The sequence below is a fragment of the Nerophis ophidion genome, linkage group LG22, assembly GCF_033978795.1.
Source record: "Nerophis ophidion isolate RoL-2023_Sa linkage group LG22, RoL_Noph_v1.0, whole genome shotgun sequence".
NCBI classification, from domain to species: domain Eukaryota; kingdom Metazoa; phylum Chordata; class Actinopteri; order Syngnathiformes; family Syngnathidae; genus Nerophis; species Nerophis ophidion.
The window spans coordinates 21,050,912-21,073,395 of record NC_084632.1 but is presented as its reverse complement, the minus strand read 5'-3'; the positions used below and the strand labels follow the sequence as shown (position 1 = coordinate 21,073,395).

The 22,484-nt window shown below is 43.3% G+C and overlaps 1 protein-coding gene across 1 annotated transcript in view; it reads right to left on the bottom strand.

Moving 5' to 3' along the window:
- The window catches only part of crb1 (crumbs cell polarity complex component 1), a 108,979-nt gene that overhangs the window by 16,749 nt on the left and 69,746 nt on the right, over positions 1-22,484 (bottom strand). The window lies entirely within an intron of this gene.

Here is a 22,484-nt window from a genome sequence, read left to right as displayed (position 1 = left end):
TTGGTTGTCATGGAAACAAAGCAGGGAGTGAAAAAAAACAAGAACTGACAGAGTGCAAAAACCAAACAGAACATAGCCAAAATAAACATGATTAGCAGAACATCACAGGGACTGCCTGCGAATGTAGCTTGTTGTCACAACTCCAAACTGGAAGTGGCGGTATGGATCGCCATGCTGCTTTTTAACACATCCCTTGGGTCTGCCAGAGAATAAGAAGGCGTAGAAGGAGGGATCAGTGTTGCTACAATAGCACAAGCATACACACAAAATAGCAGCTTTGGGATGTCTTCAGCTTGGAGTCAAATCTGATTCGTTAGATTTTGCCCATAGTCGACAATCGGTGGAATATATTGCGTCTTTTTTTTTTTGGAATGAGGATGAATCGCCACAGATACTGTTGGTTGTGATTAGGGATATCAATTATTAAATTATTCAAATTCATGATAAACCCCAGTAAAACTCCTGAGAGTTAGTGCAGTATTGGATTCATATTAAAATGATCGTAAAACCGTGATTGATAACTACAATTCGATACACTCACGGACTGGTAGCACTGCTTTTTTTAGGAAACAAAGCTAGTGTGTTAACTTGCCGCCAGCAGCGAGCACAGCTAATTACTAGCTACCAGCTGGCACCGTTAATTGCTAACTAATAGCTTGTGACGCTAATCACTAGCTAGCAGCTAGCACCGTTAATCGATAAGTAGCGCTGTTAGCTGATAGCTAACAGCTAGCAGTGCTAATTGTTAGCTGCTAATGGTCGCTAAACACTAGCTAGCTTATTGGCTAACTCGAATATACAAACATTAACAACTTTCCCATTACAAACATCATACCCCAATAAACATTTAAACTGTGGGAGCCACTAAGCGAAACAATTGTGCACAATGGGCCCCATTCAGTAATAAGTTTCCAACTTTTCCTCTAAGAGGAGTCCATTCAAATTCATGACGTGTTCTTAAATGGCCACATTGTTCTCACCTGCTGTTCTTAAGATGCTTAATGCCAAATGGTTAGTGCGTGCGTGTCTTTTATATTTTGCATATAAACACGCCCTTCTTTTCATCATATAAATATGTAAACACCCTTAATTCCATAATTTGCATAAGTAAATGCCCTTAATTCCCCATATAAGGGCACAATTACGGCGGAAAAAGCCGACCATAAACCACACGGAGAAAACACAAACAGATTCCAGAAGAGAAATTCCTATTATCCCGCGGGGGAAATACATAATGTCAAGACGGAAGTTTAGGAAAGGGGGGACTGCTGAGGATAATCCAAAGCCTTCAAATAAATATTCGTCACTTCGGGCAAATAGGTCTATATGGTTGTGGAATATCTGCTCCGTCCCAAGGCACGATCTGCGGCATCTTGCAATAGCAGCAAGATGTTGGTCTTTTAAAGAGTCACCAATCACTAAATCAATGCCCCGGTATTGTGTGTGTGTGTGTGAATGTGTGTGTGTTTGTGTGTTTGTGTGCATGCGTGCATGCACACAAACACACAAACACACACACAATACGGGTCGCCACCTTGTCGTGGTGGAGAGCCTTGTGTGTTCCAATGAACCTAAGAGCGATGCCGTCGGGAGCCTCGGCTCCTGGTAGGTTCAACCATGGCGGTAAGGTCGAGGGGGAGGTTCCAGACGAAGCGCGATCCAAAAACCTCAACGGCGGAACTGGCGGATAATGACGCGCCGCCTCCGGCAGTAAAGGCGGATGAAGGTTAAGGGTGCCTCACTGCCTACTGAGTGCACCGTGTGTGTTTGGCTACGGGAGTAAACCCCTAACGACAAATCTGTTGGGAAGACCCGCATCAGGCAGCCATCAACAGACCGGTGTGCTGGCAGTCTTCTGCAACTCCTTCCTGTAGAAGGTCGTCATGAGCTTTTTATGCCACTGGAAGACGTAGGGGGGAGCCAAGGTAGTGAGGGTAGTGACTGCGCACCACTTCCTTCACTCTAATCTACTCCTTGCGCAGGCCTGCTCCAAACACCCTCACCCCCTTTTCCACCCCATCCCCTCCCCTTCAAGTCCTGCGGCGATGGAGAAGGGTGGCAGATACAGGTCTGGATGTGACTGGGAGTATCTAGCCCAACTCTGCACGCAGGCGGTGTGGGATAGACGGTCGCTGAGGAACGGGATGGAACAGCGTGTCTCTTCGGCAGCTCCCCACGTGACTGAGCAGCCCCACCCTGCTCACCCTGAGATGGGAAGGGCCTAGAAAATGTGGCCTAAAAATGGTCTGTTCCTCCACTCCCGGGCAGCCTACCGCAGCTGCCGGGTCATCCCCCCATGCGGTCGAAAACACAAGAATAAAACCCGACTGACACTCACACTAGCGACTTGGAACGTCCGTACGCTTTTGGATGTGCGTGATGATTCATCTCGTGCCCGCAGAAGAACAGCGTTGGTGGCGCACGAACTGAAGAGGTATAACATCGACATTGCGGCCCTCGGCGAGACCCGCTTCCATGGGGAGGACTCCATAGCCGAGGTGGGAGAAGGATACACTTTCTTCTGGAAAGGGCTTCCGGAAGGCTTCCGTCGCCTCCATGGTGTAGGCTTCGCTGTGCGGACCTCCCTACTTCAGAAGCTTCCCGAATCTCCAGTTGGCATTAGTGAAAGGTTGATGACCTGGAGGATTCCCCTCACAAATAACCGTTACTGCACCCTCATCAGCGCCTATGCCCCAACACTGATTGCCGACCCTCAATGTAAGGAAGAGTTCTATGCCTCCCTGCACTCCGTCATCAGCAAAACAACACTCACTGACAAGCTCATCCTTCTAGGGGATTTTAACGCAAGAGTGGGCTCGGACAGTGTACTGTGGAGGGAAGTGATGGGTCGGCACGGTGTTGGCAAGCTCAACAGCAATGGTCTCCGTCTTCTCACTCTATGTTCTGAGCATCAACTGGTCATCACAAACACCTTGTTCCAACTGAAAAACAAGTACAAAACATCCTGGCAACACCCTCGCTCTAAACACTGGCATCTCCTAGATTACATCATCACCCGCCACGCGGACAGGAAAGAGGTGCGCATCACTAGGGCCATGCGTAGAGCTGACTGTTGGACTGACCACCGCCTGATCAGAACAAAGATTGACTTAGAAATACGTCCTCAACAGAGAAAAACACCACCTTCCAAGAGGCTCAACTGCGATGCACTGAAGTCCACGCACTGCGTCAACCAGCTCAGGAAAAATGTAGCAGATCAGCTGTTCAAGATTCCTGAAGTGCCACCAGAGCTGGACACTGGAACTACCTGGAGCACCCTACGCGCTGCCCTCCACCAGGCGGCCGTGGAGTCTATAGGGTACACCACAAGGCGACATCAAGACTGGTTTGACAATAGTGCGCCAGGAATCTATGACCTGCTTCAGGCAAAGCACAAGGCCCTTGCAGCTCACATATCAAACCCTCAATCCACCGTCCTGAAGGCTCAGCTCATCCGCCTCAGAAGTGAAACCCAGCGCACCCTCAGAGCCATGGAGAATGACTGGTGGACACAGAAGGCCCGCGAAATACAACATCACGCAGACACCAACAACTCTCATGCCTTCTACAACTCCATCAAGTCCATCTATGGCCCACAGAGGAAGAACATCACCCCAGTTAGATCAGCTGACGGAACCACTCTCTATAAGGACAAACAACAGATCCTGGACAGATGGGCTGAGCACTTCAGGGTACTGCTGAACACCACAAACCCTGTACAGACAGACATACTCTCTGACCTCCCATGCCTGCCCGCTGTAGACTCGCTAGACTCCTCTCCAAGCTTCTCAGAGGTACTCAAGGCCATCAAGGGTCTAAAAAACAACAAGAGCCCAGGCCTTGACAAGATCCCGGGAGAAATCTTGAAGCACGGTGGATATCTCCTGCACCGCAGAATGCACCAGCTGATCACTGCCATCTGGTCGTCTGAAGTCATCCCGCAAGATTGGAAGGATGCTAACATCATAACAATCTATAAGCGCAAAGGCGACAAAGCAGACTGCGGCAACAGCAGAGGTATCTCCCTACTATCCGCAGCCGGGAAGGTGCTAGCAAGGATCATGTTACATCGAGTAGCAACTCATGTAACCGAAAACATCCTGCCCGAATCTCAATGCGGCTTTAGACGTGATCGGAGCACCGCAGACATGATCTTTGTGGCCAGACAGGTACAGGAAAAATGCAGAGAACACCGCAAAGACTTGTACATGGCATTCATTGACCTGTCAAAGGCCTTCGATACAGTAAACCGGGACTTGCTGTGGGAAGTACTTGGAAAATTAGGTGTACCAGCAAAGTTCTGCAACCTACTGCGACAGCTACATGATGGCATGCAGGCCTGTGTGAGCAACGGCGGCCAACAATCCCCATTTTTCAGTGTGGATGTGGGGGTCAAGCAAGGGTGTGTCCTTGCCCCAACCATATTCAACATGTTTATTTCCACTGTCACCCTCCTGTCCCATAAACACCTGGACCCCACAGATGGGATTCAGATACAATACCGGCTGGATGGTAACCTTTTTAACATCCGTCGCCTCCAAGCCAGCACTAAACTCACCTCCCAGCATATTCTGGAACTACAGTATGCAGATGACTGCGCTGTACTTGCAGACTCACCAGAGTCTCTCCAGCGCGCACTGAATGTGGTAGCCTCCATCTACAGTGCCATTGGTCTTCAGATAAACACCAAGAAAACACAAATACTGGTGCAGGAGTTTACTCCCCAGCCAAACACGCCAATCTTCACCCTTGACAGGCACCCATTAGCCACCGTGCCCCACTTCACCTACCTCGGAAGCACCCTGTCGCCAACCTGCACCATTGACGATGACGTCCAGGCCCGTATTGGCCTGGCCTCTGCTGCCTTTGGAAGGCTACGGTCCAGGGTTTTCCTGAACAGGAATCTAACCATCTCCACCAAGACAGTCGTGTATAAGGCAGTCTGCCTCTCCACGCTGCTCTATAGTTCCGAAACCTGGACACCCTACCAGAGGCACATCCAGAGTCTCAAGGCCTTCCACATCCGCTGCCTCCAAAGGATCCTGGGTCTGACCTGGGAAGACAGGGTGCCCTACACTGAAATTTATGACCGGACCAACACACCCAGCATCACAGCACTCCTTGGCCAAAAACACCTAAGATGGGTCGGACATGTGATTCGAATGCCAGCCCACCGCCTACCCCGTCAAATATTGTATGGCCAGCTTTCAGTCGGTCAAAGGTCTGCCGGGGGCCAGAAAAAACGGTACAAGGACCACATTAAAGCTCTCCTGAAAAAGTGTGACATCAAACCACCAGCACTGGAGTCCCTGGCTGCTGACCGCCAGACTTGGAGCTCTACTTGCCACCAGGGAATCACTCATCTTCAGGAGAAGTTCACAGAGCGGAGAGCACAGCGGCGTGCACAAAGACACCAACGTGCCACAGCACCAGCGACCATCATTGCTGCCTTCCCCTGCCCCTCCTGTGACAAAGTCTGTGGATCACGCATAGGCCTGAGCAGCCACCTGGCTATGCACAGGCGAAAAGCACAACAATAACCAATCCAATACTTCGTTTGGAGCAACGTCATCATCGACATCGATGGACTGCCATAAGCGTAAGTAAGCATGCAGACATGGTATTTTGAAATGTCTATATATTGCTCATTTTGGTATGTGTCTGTCTGTCTGTTTTATCTATCAATCTATCCATCTATGATATTAATTTAACATAAGACAATAGAAGTAAGGGAACTTGTCGCACTTAAGAACAAATAGGCCACCCTAGAGTGCTCTGGAGCTCTCTTAGATTTTGTTCTTACCTACGAACATATCCCAGCTAAGAAAACATTGGTGAATACAAAAATATCCTACAAATTTTGTAAGTGGGCCTTAGAACACAATTTGTTCTTAAGGACGGTTGCTGAATGGGGCAGCACGGTGGAACAGGGGTTAGTGCGTGTGTCTCACAATACAAAGGTCTTGTGTTCGATCCTGGGCTCGAGATCTTTCTGTGTGGATTTCGCATGTTCTCCCCCGTAACTGCGTGGGTTCCCTCCGGGTACTCCGGCTTCCTCCCACCTCCAAAAACATGCACCTGGGGATAAGTTGATTGGTAACCCTAAGTTGGTGAATTTGAATGTGAATGTTGTCTGTCTGTGTTGGCCCTGTGATGAGGTGGTGAGTTGTCCAGGGTGTACCCCGCCATCCACCCGAATGCAGCTGGGATAGGCCCCAGCACCCCTTGCCACCCTGAACGGGACAAGCGGTAAGAATTGGATGGATGGATGGATAGATGGATGGATGGAACCTACAATAGGGAAGGGAAGGGAAGGGTGGACCTCATGTGAGAAGAAGAGGGGGGGTAATCATTTTGCAATGCAGTCTGCTGTAAATGATGGAAAGTGCCACTCTCTATAGCAACTGACATTGTGGTCAAAGTTGGAGTTACCATAAAACACATTTTAAGATAGTCAACGGTCTACTGGCGTTTGTTGGCTAAAGTGGATAGTGCACCCCCACAATTTGTCACGTTTCATGTGTCAGGTACACCACAATGAATGGTGCCATATAATGTCTATTGTACATCGAATACATCACCACAGTGCGTTGATGAAAGTGTGACATGTCATGGTTGCTGTTTCTGGCTTAGACAAAATGTGCACAGCAGTTGATGAATACCTTTTTATGTAAACATACATTTGTTTAAATAACACCTGGTAAATACGGTGTTAGCTTTCACTGTTATGCTGATGACACCCAACTCTACATGCCCCTAAAGCTGACCAACACGCCGGATTGTAGTCAGCTGGAGGCGTGTCTTAATGAAATTAAACAATGGATGTCCGCTAACTTTTTGCAACTCAACGCCAAAAAAACGGAAATGCTGATTATCGGTCCTGCTAGACACCGAACTCTATTTCATAATACAACTCTAACATTTGACAACCAAACAATTAAACAAGGCGACACGGTAAAGAATCTGGGTATTATCTTCGACCCAACTCTCTCCTTTGAGGCACACATTAAAAGCGTTACTAAAACGGCCTTCTTTCATCTCCGTAACATCGCTAAAATTCGCTCCATTCTGTCCACTAAAGACGCTGAGATCATTATCCATGCATTTGTTACGTCTCGCCTCGACTACTGTAACGTATTATTTTCGGGTCTCCCCATGTCTAGCATTAAAAGATTACAGTTGGTACAAAATGCGGCTGCTAGACTTTTGACAAGAACAAGAAAGTTTGATCACATTACGCCTGTACTGGCTCACCTGCACTGGCTTCCTGTGCACTTAAGATGTGACTTTAAGGTTTTACTACTTACGTATAAAATACTACACGGTCTAGCTCCATCCTATCTTGCCGATTGTATTGTACCATATGTCCCGGCAAGAAATCTGCGTTCAAAGGACTCCCGCTTGTTAGTGATTCCCAAAGCCCAAAAAAAGTCTGCGGGCTATAGAGCGTTTTCCGTTCGGGCTCCAATACTCTGGAATGCCCTCCCGGTAACAGTTCGAGATGCCACCTCAGTAGAAGCATTTAAGTCTCACCTTAAAACTCATTTGTATACTCTAGCCTTTAAATAGACTCCCTTTTTAGACCAGTTGATCTGCCGTTTCTTTTCTTTTTCTTCTATGTCCCACTCTCCCTTGTGGAGGGGGTCCGGTCCGATCCGGTGGCCATGTACTGCTCGCCTGTGTATCGGCTGGGGACATCTCTGCGCTGCTGATCCGCCTCCGCTTGGGATGGTTTCCTGCTGGCTCCGCTGTGAACGGGACTCTCGCTGCTGTGTTGGATCCGCTTTGGACTGGACTCTCGCGACTGTGTTGGATCCATTGTGGATTGAACTTTCACAGTATCATGTTAGACCCGCCCGACATCCATTGCTTTCCTCCTCTCTAAGGTTCTCATAGTCATTATTGTCACCGACGTCCCACTGGGTGTGAGTTTTCCTTGCCCTTATGTGGGCCTACCGAGGATGTCGTGGTGGTTTGTGCAGCCCTTTGAGACACTAGTGATTTAGGGCTATATAAGTAAACATTGATTGATTGATTGATTGATACTTCAACTTCTTTTTTTTTTTACACTTGGTGTGGAAGAAATGTTAATTTTTGGAAATGTACCCGTTTCTCTCTTTTTGATGAAATAACGTCAAAAGAACTGATCCCAGGTCAGATGTGGACATGCCCACAAGAACTGATCCCAGGTCATATGTGCACTTGCTCAAAAGAACTGATCTTAGGTCAGATGTGGACATGCCCACAAGAACTGATTTCAGGTCAGATGTGGACATGCCCACAAAAACTGATCCCAGGTCATATGTGCACCTGCCCACAATAACTGATCCCAGGTCAGATGTGCACCTGCCCATAATAACTGATCCCAGGTCATATGTGGACTTTGCCTACAAGAACTGATCCCAGTTCAGATGTGCACCTGCCCACAAGAACTGATCCCAGGTCAGATGTGCACCTGCCCACAAGAACTGGTCTCAGGTCAGCTGTTCTCCTGCCAACAAGAACTGATCCCAGGTCAGTGCAACTGCCCATAATAACTTATTCCAGGTCAGCTGTTCTCCTGCCCACAAGAACTAATCCCGGGTCAGCCGTGCACCTGCCCATAATAACTGATCCCAGGTCATATGTGGACATGGGCCACAAGAACTGATCCCAGGTGAGCTGTTCTCCTGTCCAAAATAACTGATCCCAGGTCAGATGTGCAACTGCCCATAATAACTGATCCCAGGTCAGCTGTTCTCCTGCCCACAACAACTAATCCCGGGTCAGATGTGCACCTGCCCATAATAACTGATCCCAGGTCATATGTGGACATGGGCCACACGAACTGATCCCAGGACAGCTGTTCTCCTGCCCAAAAGAACTGATCCCAGGTCAGATGTGCACATGCCCATAATAACTGATCCCAGGTCATACGTGGACATGGGCCACAAGAACTGATCCCAAGTCAGCTGTTCTCCTGCCTCAAAATAACTGATCCCAGGTCAGATGTGTAACTGCCCATGATAACTGATCCCAGGACAGCTGTTCTCCTGCCCACAAGAACTGATCCCAGGTTAGATGTGCACCTGCCTATACTAACTGATCTCAGGTCAGATGTACACCTGCCAATAATAACTGATCCCAGTTCAGATATATATAGAGTATATTTAAACTGTGTATCTACAGGAGGAACTGCTCCACTTCCCCGAACTTCTGGAACTGACCAGAGGAGAGGGAGATCATCAGTGCCATTTGGAATTCTTGGAAAAACTCATTGCAAATTTCAAGACTCGCTTTGATGGCTTCATTTTGGGAAAACAAGTTCATTGAAAACCCATTCCTGATCAGAAATGTGAGTGCGTTCTCTGCAGAAGCAAAACAAGTCTTCCCATGGGTCAGATCTGCTTCACTGCAGACTGAACTCATTGACCTCCAAGAAAGTGTCGCACTGAAATAGGCTCAGTGTGACGTCATCCCCTTCTGGTCAAAACTGGTCATTCCTTCCAAGTTCCTTCTGCTGCATAAGATGGCCTGTCACATCCTCACAATGTTTGGCTCAACATAAAGCTGTGAGTCTGCCTTCTCTACAATAAACATTGTGAAGAACAAGTACCGCAGCAGACTGACCAATGAACACCTGGATCAGTGTCTCCGCCTGGCCATCACACCTTTTGTGCCAAAGTTCAAAGTCTTGGCTTCAACCCCAAGAGCCCAATTCTCCCATTGAGCAGCTGTTTTACACAATGAGGATGTACTGTACCATAGTTATATTTGCACATGAATGAGATCTGTTGAGGTCATTTGTTTACCAGGGATAGGAGGGTTGTGTTTGAAAGTATTTATTTTTTGTTATAACTGAAAGTTGTATTTAAGTTTTTATTTATTATTGTTTCAATGAAAATCTTTCATATATTTTATTGGATATTTATTTTATTTTTGTTAATTTTAAGAAAATGTTAAAGTACTACCTACCTCCTGCTACTATATAAGCTTGACCAATAACAAACGGACCCAGCCTCTTTCAAAATAACATTTGTGGACCTTCAAGATTTGTACTTGAGGACCCCTGCTCTAGCCTTTAAATAGACCCCCTTTTTAGACTAGTTGATCTGCCGTTTCATTTCTTTTTCTCCTCTGCCCCCCTCTCCCTTTTGGAGGGGGTGCGGGGGGACACAGGTCCAATGGCCATGGATGAAGTGCTGGCTGTCCAGAGTCGAGACCCGAGATGGACCGCTCGCCTGTGCATCGGTTGGGGACATCTCTGCGCTGCTGGTCCGCCTCCGCTTGGGATGGTTTCCTGCTGGCTCCACTATGGACGGGACTCTCGCTACTATATTGGATCCACTTTGGACTGGACTCTCACCGTTATGTTGGATCCACTGTGGATTGGACTTTCACAATATCATGTTAGACCCGCTCGACATCCATTGCTTTCGGTCCCCTTGGGGGGGGGGGGGGGGGTGGTTTACACACATGTGCGGTCCTCTCCAAGGTTTCTCATAGTCATCATTGTCACTGTCACCGACGTCCCACTGGGTGTGAGTTTTTCCTTGCTCTTATGTGGGCTCTGTACCGAGGATGTTGTTGTGGTTTGTGCAGCCCTTTGAGACACTTGTGATTTAGGGCTATATAAATAAACATTGATTGATTGATTGATTGATTGATTATGTTCGTTCGTACCTGCTTGAAACGTTCAATTTCCCGACAAGTGTGAGAGTCCGTAAATGTGTCCTGACTGCTGATTGGACAAGTGCGGGGAAGACAAAGGAAAGGGAAAATGAGCGTAAGCTGTGTCGTCGTTGATTCGGCCTGTTTGTTGATTTTCTTAGGGGGATTGTTGATGGACAACATCCTCGTCAACTTTATAATATGTCATGTACACAACAAAAACATCAGACTCCGGTAGATTTGTGACTGAAGTGGAGGCGGGAGGAGGGCGTTCAATGTCCGATGTGTCGCCTGCCAGGCTGATTGTCCAACCAGACTCCTCTGAATGAAATTGTTGATTTATCTAAAACACAGAGCAAGGCATGCTGGGTAACCCGTGGTACTTCCTAACAAGCTACAATATATTTAGCAAGCATTCAGACTAAAACAGGGCGATACATCCGAGAACAGTTTAATATCAATAGTTATTGGTATTTTTTACGATCAACCGAAAGTAGGGACCAGGGGAAAAATATATTAATTGTAATCCATCCATCCATCCATCTTCCTCCGCGTAGCTGAGGTCGGGTTGCGGGGGCAGCAACCTAAGCAGAGAATCCCAGACTTCCCTCTCCCCAGCCACTTTGTCCAGCTCTTCCCAAGGAATCCCGAGGCGTCCCCAGGCCAGCCAGGAGACATAGTCTTCCCAATGTGTCCTGGGTCTTCCCCGTGGCCTCCTGCCGGTCGATTGTGCCCTATACACCTCCCTAGGGAGGCGTTCGGGCTGCATCCTGACCAGATGCCCGAACCACCTCATCTGGCTCCTCTCCATGTGAAAAAGCAGCAGCTTTACTTTGAGCTCCCCCCGGATGGCAGAGCTTCTCACCCTCTCTCTAAGGGAGAACCCCGCCACCTTGCGGAGGAAATTTCTCCATTTCAGCCGCTTGTACCCGTGATCTTGTCCTTTCAGTCATAACCCAAAGCTCATGACCATAGGTGAGGATGGGAACGTAGATCAACCGGTAAATTGAGAGCTTTGCCTTCCGGCTCAGCTCCTTCTTCACCACAACGGATCGATACAGCGTCCACCTTACTGAAGACGCCGCACCGATCCGATTCTTGTAAAACTTTTTATATAAAATTTAACCTTCCTCTAAAGCAGGGGTGTCAAACTCAAATACAGAGTGGGCCAACATTTTAAATTTAAAAAAAAACCGCGGGCCTAGGTTGAACAAATTAACCTTTTAATATGGACCCAAACAAGTTTTGCATTGAAAATTTAACAAGCAAGGCTTATATAACTTTATAGTGACATGCAAAATTGTGTTTCAAATAATAATTAAAAAATATCAAATTAAATTTAAATACAAATTTAATGCCTCTTTTTTATTTGTATATTGTAGCGTCCCAGAAGAGTTAGTGCTGCAAGGGGTTCTGGGTATTTGTTCTGTTGTGTTTATGTTGAGTTACGGTGCAGATATTCTCCCGAAATGTGTTTGTCATTCTTGTTTGGTGTGGGTTCACAGTGTGGCACATATTAGTAACAGTGCAAAGTTGTTTATACAGTAAGGCCACCCTCAGTGTGACCTGTATAGCTGTTGACCAAGTATGCCTTGCATTCACTTATGTGCGTGTGTGTAAAAGCTGCATATATTATGTGACTTGACCGGTACGCTGTTTGTATGGCGGAAAAGCGGACGTGACGACAGATTGTAGGGGACGCTAAAGGCAGTGCCTTCAAGAAGCGCCCCAAATATTGTTGGCCGGGTGGAAATCGGGAGAAATTCGGAAGAATGGCTTCGCCGGGAGATTTTCGGGAGGGGCACTGAATTTCGGGAGTCTCCCGGGAAAATCGGGATGATTGGCAAGAATGAGTATTAGCGGTGATTGCGGTGTTACATAATACCAGCGGGCCAGCTATAATCCTAATTTGATATTGCCTCAAGGGCCAAATGAAATTCCACGGCGGCCCAGAGTTTGACACCCATGCTCTAAAGGCAGAAAGGAAATAACATCAGCGTCAAATCTTTTTGAATACGTTGTCACAAACTTAGCACACCTGTCTTTGGGCAGTTTCGCCCATTCCTGTTTGCAGCACCTCTCAACCTCCATCAGGTTGGATGGCAAGCTGTCACATTTCTGTTTTTCTTCTTTGAGCTTTTCCAGGCCACACTACTCCTGCTCTGTTCTCTCTCTCTCTCCGGTTGTCATGGCAACCCGGGAAGACTTGAGCACACCTGGCTCTAGTCACCACACCTTACTTATAGTTATTGCACACACCTGTCCTATGATGCCTTCCTTCAGTTCCTCCAGTATTTGCTGTTTCATTTGTTACTTTGTTTTTGTACGCAGCCTTTTTGCCTGCCTTCCTACGGCCACTTTTATTTTGTACATTTTTTACCTTAGTTTTTTCGTGGCACTGGTTCCTCCACCCAGTGCGCTTGGTTTTGTTCCTGCCCTTACTTAGAAGCGGTATGGCGTAGAGCAGGGGTCACCAACACGGTGCCCGCGGGCACCAGGTATAACGTAAGGAGTAGATGAGTAGCCCGCTGGCCTGTTCTAAAAATACCTCAAATAGCACCACTTACCAGTGAGCTGCCTCTATTTTTTAAATTTTATTTATTTTCTAGCAAGCTAGTCTCGCTTTGCTCGAGATTTTTGATTCTAAGAGAGACAAAACTCAAATAGAATTGGAAAATCCAAGAAAATATTTTAAAGATTTGGTTTTCACTTGTTTAAATAAATTTGTTTATTTTTTTTTTTACTTTGCTTCTTATAACTTTCAGAAAGTAACATTTTAGAGAAAAAATACAACCTTAAAAATGATTCTAGGATTTTTAAACACATATACCTTTTTAGCTTTTAAATTCCTTCCTCCTTTTTCTTGACAATTTAAATCAATGTTCTAGTAATTTTTTTTTATTATTATTGTAAAGAATAATAAATTCATTTTAATTTAATTCTTCATTTTAGCTTCTGTTTTTTTGACAAAGAATATTTGTGAAATATTTGTTCAAACGTATTATCATTAAAATTCCCCAAAAATATTCTGGCAAATCTAGAAAAACTTTAGAACCAAATTTAAATCTTATTTCAAAGTCTTTTGAATTTCTTTTAAAATTTTTGTTCTGGAAAATCTAGAAGACGTAATTATCTGTATTTGTTAGAAATATAGCTTGGTCCAATTTGTTATATATTCTAATAAAGTGCAGATTGGATTTTAATCTATTTAAAACATGTCATCAAAATTCCAAAATTAATCTTAATCAGGAAAAATTACTAATGATGTTCCATAAATTATTTTTTTTATTTGTTCAAAAAAATCAAATTAGCTAGTTTTTCTCTTCTTTTTTGCGGTTGAATTTTGAATTTTAAAGAGTCGAAATCGAAGATTAACTATGTTTCAAAATTTAATTTTCTTTTTTTTTTCCTGTTTTCTCCTCTTGTGAACCGTTCAATTAAGTGTTTTTTTTTCATCATTTATTCTCTAAAAAAACCTTCCGTAAAAGAAAAAAAATGTACAACTGAATGACGGACAGAAATACAAATTTTTTAAATATATATATATATATATATATATAAATATATATATATATATGTGTGTGTATTTATTGAAGGTAAATTGAGCAAATTGGCTATTTCTGGCAATTTTTTAAAGTGTGTATCAAACTGGTAGCCCTTTGCATTAATCAGTACCCAAGAAGTAGCTCTTGCTTTCAAAAAGGTTGGTGACCCCTGGCGTAGTGGGTAGAGCGGCTGTGCTATAGAAACCTGAAGGTTGCAGGTTTGCTCCCCGCCTCTTGACATCCAAATCGCTGCCGTTGTGTCCTTGGGCAGGACACTTCACCCTTGCCCCCGGTGCCGCTCACAGTGATGAATGAATGATGAATGAATGATTGGTGGTGGTCGGAGGGGCCATAGGCGCAAACTGGCAGCCTCGCTTCCGTCTACTCCAGGGCAGCTGTGGCTACAAATGTAGCTTACCACCACCAGGTGTGAATGAATGATGGGTTCCCACTTCTCTGTGAGCGCTTTGAGTATCTAATGATAGAAAAGCGTGACTCCGGCTTATTAGTTATTCCCAGAGCCAAAAAACGGTCTGCGGGCTATAGAGCGTTTTCCGTTCGGGCTCCAGTACTCTGGAATGCCCTCCTGGTAACAGTTTGAGATGCTACCTCAGTAGAAGCATTTAAGTCTCATCTTAAAACTCATTTGCATACTCTAGCCTTGAAATAAACCCCCTTTTTAGACCAGTTGATCTGTCGTTCCTTTTCTTTTTCTCCTATGCCCCCCCTCCCTTGTGGAGGGGGGTCCGATCCCGTGGCCATGGATGAAGTACTGGCTGTCCAGAGTCGGGACCCGGGATGGACCGCTTGCCTGTGCAACGGTTAGGGACATCTCTGAGCTGCTGATCCGCCTCCGCTTGGGATGGTTTCCTGCTGGCTCCACTTTGGACGGGACTCTCACTACTATATTGGATCCACTTTGGTCTGGATTCTCACGGTTTTGTTAGATCCTCTATGGATTGGACTTTCACAATATCATGTTAGATCCGCTCGACATCCATTGCTTTCGGACCCCTGGGGGGGTGGGGGGGGGGGGGGTTACACACATGTGCGGTCCTCTCCAAGGTTTCTCATAGTCGTCATTGTCGACGTCCCACTGGGGTGAGTTTTTCCTTCCCCTTATGTGGGCTATACCGAGGATGTTGTTGTGGTTTGTGCAGCCCTTTGAGACACTTGTGATTTTGGGCAATATAAGTAAACATTGATTGATATAAAATCTAATTCATTATTATTATTATTATTATTATTATTATTATTAATTGGATGATTAAATATGTTTTTGAACTGTTACGTCTTCCTGTCTGTCTGGGATCTAAACTTTGCTGAGCGTGACAGCAAGCGTTGGTTGTCATCCAGGATGTCTCTGTACAACGCTGCATTCATCTTTCCTTCTATCCTGTGTCATAAATCATTCTATTATTTTGTCAAAATTATGAGCAGTAGTTGTTCATTTACTGCTAATATCTGGTTATTTTGTTCCATCTACACTTCTTGTTAAAATGTAAGACGCCCTTTTTTCTTCTACTGTTTGGATACTTTACATTAGTTTTGGATAATACCATAAATTTTGGTATCTATCCGATACCAAGTAGTTAGAGGGTCATGAATTAGTCAGAGTTAAAGGAGTCATGTGTCCAGGAACATATTTCCTGAGTTTATAAACATAATATAAATAAAATGGTGTAAAAATTTTACGTACAAATATCTTTTTTGCCATTTTGAAATAAGGCTGTACCACAACACAGTGTGGGGGGAAAGTGAAGCGCTGTGAATACTTTCCGGATACACTGTTTGAGTTTGACTGTACCTACAGTAATGATGTGCTCGATAAGGGAAGTGTCTACATGTGTGATTGCAAACCTGAATTATTTTGGGAAACATTCGCACCGCATCTTGTTAAAAGAGATTAGGGGGGAATTTATGTTGTCTCTCTGATTACAACACACACACACACACACACACACACACACACACACACACACACACACACACACACACACACACACACAGACACACACACACACACACACACACACTCACTCACACACTAACAGCTGATCTTGAGGTGAGAATGGAAAATAGAATGATTAAAAGAGGACAGACAACAAATCAAAATAATAAGAAAGATGTTGTTGTTGTTTTATTAGACAAGACAAACAGATGAAAGGACAGTTTGTGATGGAAGTGACAGACAAAGAAAACACAAGCTTGATGGCTAGTGATGATGATGTATTTATATTCTCAAATTAACCACAACGACCCAGTCAGTGTTAAGTGTATTCCCTCTGAGCAAAGATGTGAATTGTACATACTGTACATAAAAACCAAACACATGCAGCTGTCTGTCAATCACTCACTGATGCGACACTTGATGACAAAGTGAGACATTGCGTCGTCTTCTCACCCCTCGCACTATCTTTGCAACTAAAACACGGTCTTAACACATGCATCGGCTCCCACCTCCCCCAAATGCAAGTGACAGCACAAAACATTTTAAGAGGTTATGATGTCATCATGGTGGATCATAACCAGGGACATTTTGGAAATATTCAAAGTTGGAAAAGGTTTGGAATTTATGACAATTTATGAGAATTACATGTATTTTTTTTCTTCATAAAAAAATATCAATGAACTAATATCAAACATGTTTACTAATTATGGATGTTTTTATGTTAATATTAATCAATTGAATGATCTTTAGTTAAATACTATAGGTCAGGGATCCCCAAACTACGGCCCGTGTGCAGGATTCGGCCCGCCAGCGTCCCGCGGGAAGTCCCAAGTTAAAAAGAAAAAAAATACATTTTTAATTCTAATTATTATATTTGAAATCTGTCCTTTCTAATCCATTTACCACCACCTTGTTACTCTCGGTGTCTCCTAGCCGCTCAGGCATACCATATTGTCTAAAAATGCATTTTCTCATCGATAATGTAACATCATTGCGCTCACGCCGCAGTGTCGGGCGAGCAGCATGTATGCACTCTTTCAGTCAATTAGTGCGCGAGGAATATATATATATATATATATATATATATATATGTATATATATATATATATATATATATATATAAACTGCGGCGTGAGCGCAATGATGTTACATTATCGATGAGAAAATGCAATTTTAGACAATATGATATGCCTGAGCGGATATATATATATATATATATATATATACAGTATATATCCATCATCCATCCATTTTCTACCGCTTATTCCTCTTTGGGGTCGCGGTGGGCGCTGGTGCCTATCTCAGCTACAATCGTGCGGAAGCCGGCGTACACCCTGGACAAGTCGCCACCTCATCACAGGGCCAACACAGATAGACAACATTCACAGTCACGTTCACACACTAGGGCCAATTTAGTGTTGCCAATCAACCTATCCCCAGGTGCATGTCTTTGGAAGTGGGAGGAGGCCGGAGTACCCGCAGGGAACCCACGCAGTCACAGGGAGAACAAGCAAACTCCACACAGACAGATCCCGAGCCTGGGATTGAACCCTGACTACTCAGTACCTTGGTATGTTTATCACTGTCAATTGGTTCTGGACATGAATTATTTTCCACAAAGTAGGAAACATTAATTTTAAATTGAATAATTACAACCTTCTAAATCAGAGGTGTCCAAACGTTTTCCACAAAGGGCCACATAACAAAAGGTCAAAGTGTGCGGGGGCGATTTTGATTTTTTTTTTTCATTTTGTTGACAGAAATTGCTGAAAACAGACATTAAATAGGTTTAAAAACAAAATGTAGTGTCAGCTTTGCAAAATTGGCGACAAAGTGTACAATCATTAGTTTTTCATGGGTGTCCAAAGTAAAGCCAGGGGGACAAAAAAACAACAGTAAAAATGTAAGAAAAAAGACATAATTTAACGAGAAAAAGACGAAATGTTGATACTAATAATAATAATACCAGTTGTCATTTACAAAGTTTAAATGTACAACGTCTGTTTACTTTAGACCTTTCAAATTTTTTATCAAATTTTCATCTTTTTTCTCATTACATTGTCTTTTTGCCTTTTTATCTTATATTTTTACCGTTTTGTTTTTTTTCCCCCAACAAATGGCCCCCGGGCCTCACCTGTTCTAAATCCATTTTTAAAAATGATGAAAGTCATAAGCATAAAATAACACCCTAATCGAATATAGTAATGCTGCCTCAGGCTGACCCAATCAGTGCTCACAATACTGAACAGTGTGTTCTGATTGGCTTGGCCTCCTATAGTGGCCAATACTAGTTTAGTATTGATATTTTTAGTTAACTAATCCATATTTATGCTTGAAAATGCTTATTTTGGGACAAACATTTCCTGAAATATGCTTTAAAAAATTAAAAATCTGCGACGTGGTGAATCCTGCAATTTTTGCAGTGCGAAGTCATAAAAATGTACTTGACTGGATGTAGTACACTTCATCAAATAAAGTAGTGGAGCCTCAACAATACTACTTTTTGTGTGCAACATAGTGTGAATGTGAGTGTGAATGTTGTCTGTCTATCTGTGTTGGCCCTGCGATGAGGTGGCGACTTGTCCAGGGTGTACACCGCCTTCTGCCCGAATGCAGCTGAGATAGGCTCTGGCACAGTGGTTCTTAACCTTGTTGGAGGTACCGAACCCCACCAATTTCATATGCATATTCACTGAACCCTTCTTTAGTAAAAAATAAAATGTTAATTTTTTTTCAAATTCAAGACAAAGTTATATGTTTTTGTTAACACTTTAGTATGGAGAACATATTTTAAGTAACACAGACTTAATTTAGAGTTATTTGGACACTAGGGGAACATATTCTAAGTAATAAAGACTTAATTTAGAGTTATTTGTTTAGGGTCATTGTTAGAGGGTTCAGGGTTATAAAAGGGCCATGCCGAATAAGGCATTAATAATTACTTAATAATGACTAGTTAAGAGCCAATATGTTACTAATTTGCATTTTAATAAGCAACTAATTAATGGTGAATATATTCCCCATACTAAAGTGTTGCCATGTTTTTTTTCACTGGTGCACAAAATCACTGTGCATGAACATCATCTTGTTCAAAGGAGAAAGCCAACACAGTGTCTAAACTCACAGCAAATTACACACCTGCAAATCAGTGTGACTTCTTCTGTTGCCGTATCCGTAGTACGCTGATAGGGAGGAGTTTTTATTTACACGGTTAATCGGGTGTGTTTTGACCTCCACCGAACCCCTAGGGTTCCATCGAACCCAGGTTAAGAACCACTGCTCTAGCACCCTTGGACCCCGAAAGGGACAAGCGGTAGAAAATCAATGGATGGATGGTGTGCAACGTTGTGCAAAAAAGTAATATTGTTTGTGCAGTAATCGGAACCTTGAATTGGTATCTTTGTCTAACTTAAACTCTGAAAATCCAATACCATTTTAAATCATTCATATTTGATTTAGCTGCTTTAAACACATTTTGGAACAATTTTGCAGTCTTCTGGTTCTTTCATGTCAGTTGTGTCAAAACATAGATTTGCTGATTAATTGCAATTCTTATTTGTAACACATATTATTCGACAATAAAATCGATTTAAATTTTTCTTTTTTAATCTGTCCTGTCCAGCCACTCAGGCAAATCATATAGTTGATGTAGATGCACATATCTGCTGCACAGATTTACTTTAGAAAAGAGAAATATTGGACATTTCTCTTGTGGCCTTATTTGTATTTAACTTTATTAAATGTTTGGCTAGATTTTTATTAAACAAAACCAGTTTTCTTTTAAGTAATAGAGAAATGTATCAGAGCTGCTTATTTATTGTATGGCAGAATGTAGTTACCGTATTTCCTTGAATTGCCGCCGGTGCGCTAATTAATTCAAAACCTCTTCTCACTCCTGCGCTTACCAAAGGCATGCGGTAAAAATAAGCATGCGCTAATTATTTTAAAACCTCTTCTCACTCCGGCACTTACCAAAGGCATGCAGTAAAAATTTGAGTGTGATGTAAGCTTGGACCTTAAATCCTACTGAATAGCTCTTAATCTTCTTCCCTTTATGCAATTTCAAATTACCGGTATTGAAATCAGCCTCCTCCAATCTGAAAATGATGACATCACAAGTTTGACTAGGCGGTAATACTAAGCATGCGCTAATTATTTTGTGAAGCGAGTTAGACCCGACAGTATTTCAAGGCAGGCGCATACTATATGCCACCAATTTTATTTGATTTTGAATCGAGAGTCATTTTAAATCTAGAATAGATTCTGAATCAAATCAGTATCCCCAAGAATCAAATTAAATCATAATCAACAAGTGCCCAAAGACTGTTTTTTTTTTTTACTTTTACCATCATATTTGTACATATCGCATTTGCTGATGTTGCTCTATTGTTGTTGTTGTTGATGTTATTGTTGTGTTTTCTGTTGTTGTTTTTGTCTCTCTGTCTAATCCTCCTCTTATCCCCACAATTTCCCCCTCTGTCTTCTTTTTTCCCCTCTTTCTATCCCCTCCTGCTCCGGCCCGGCTGCACCAAATGATAATATAAATACAGTTAATAAAGTCAAATACAAATAAGGCAACAAGAGAAGTATTCCACACTTCTCTTTTGTAAAGTAAACTTGTACAGGTGATATGTGCATCTATGTGGGGCGGCATAGCTCGGTTGGCAGAGCGGCCGTGCCAGCGATTTGAGGGTTGCAAGTTCGATTCCCGCTTCCGCCATCCTAGCCACTGCCGTTGTGTCCTTGGGCAAGACACTTTACCCACCTGCTCCCAGTGCCACCCACACTGGTCTAAATGGAACTTAGATACTGGGTTTCACTATGTAAAGCGCTTTGAGTCACTAGAGAAAAGCGCTATATAAATAATTCACTTCACTACATCAACTATATGATTTGCCTGAGAAGCTGGACAGGACAAAAATATATATATAAATAAAAATTAAAAAAACAGGTGCTCAAAGATTCATAACCCAAGTAAATAATGGATTATTGTTCATTAACAAGGTAACATTTCCACTTTTGAATATTTCCAGAATGTTGCAACCCCAATAGCTCATCAGTTCTGGTTGTGCACAATCTTGTAAATAGCGAGCCGGATCAAAAACGGGGTGGCCTTACCGTATGTTAAGATCAGTGCTTTCAAACTGCATTATGACATTTTGGCAGTGTCCCCATTAAGAACACACCCACTTACAATCACCGGGGCTCTGGCAGCATGTTAGGGTTCACTGTATCTATTTTGTGGACTAAACCTTAGTTTATTTCAAGAAATACCGCAGACTTGTGGAACTGTGGCGGTTCTAGCTTAAATGGCACCCAGTGGGAGACCCCGACTGTGTGTTTGTGGTGATAGCACTGTGAGTGAGATAGAGATAGTGGTTGGAGTTGATGACCCTCTGTTCTTTTGTGTTTGTGTGGGTGCATTGGCCATATTGCTATTTGCAAAAAAAAAAAAATAAAATAAAAAAGAGGCCTTACAGCAAGCAAGTTCGCCTCTAAACAGTTCCGGTGTGATTACCGTATTTTCCAGGCTATAAAGCGCATACTTAGACCGCACCCACCACATTTTTTAATTTTTTAAATTTTTTACATACAGTATTATAAGCTGAACCAAACCATAAGATACAGATATATACCGGTGCGAAATAATCTGTAAATTAAAGTTAAAAAAATTAAAGTACTAATGATTGTCACACACGCACTAGGTGTGGTGAAATTTGTCCTCTGCATTAGACCCATCCCCTTGATCACACCCTGGGAAGTGAGGGGAGCAGTGGGCAGCAGCGGTGCCGCGCCCGGGAATCATTTATGGTGATTTAACCCCCAATTCCAACCCTTGATGCTGAGTGCCAAGCAGGGAGGCAATGGCTCCCATTTTTTTATAGTCTTTGGTATGACTCGGTTTGAACTCCCGACCTACCGATCTCATACTTTAATTGTTTCCGAAAAGTGTATGTGACACGGCTGATCAATTAAAACAGATGTCATCGTCATTGATACACTCGCTGCGGAAGCCTGCTCTCCAATCGGTTAAACAGACGTGACGTTTTGTTGGATTTACGAAGCTGAAACAATACTAAAAAAGGCCATTGTAAGTTAATAATACTAACACAGACCCTTCTATATGTTAGCATATTCACTAATTGTAATGACGCTACCTTTCATTGCATTAGGATAGCGCGTGCAAATATACATGAAAGACATGGGACCGTTAATTAGGTATTAATTATTCTATTAATATTGTTTAAATAATATGAATAAAATACATATTAAATATTTGAATATATATTATGAAAATAAATACGTTTTAATTTATTTAATTTATTTGTTTTAGTTAT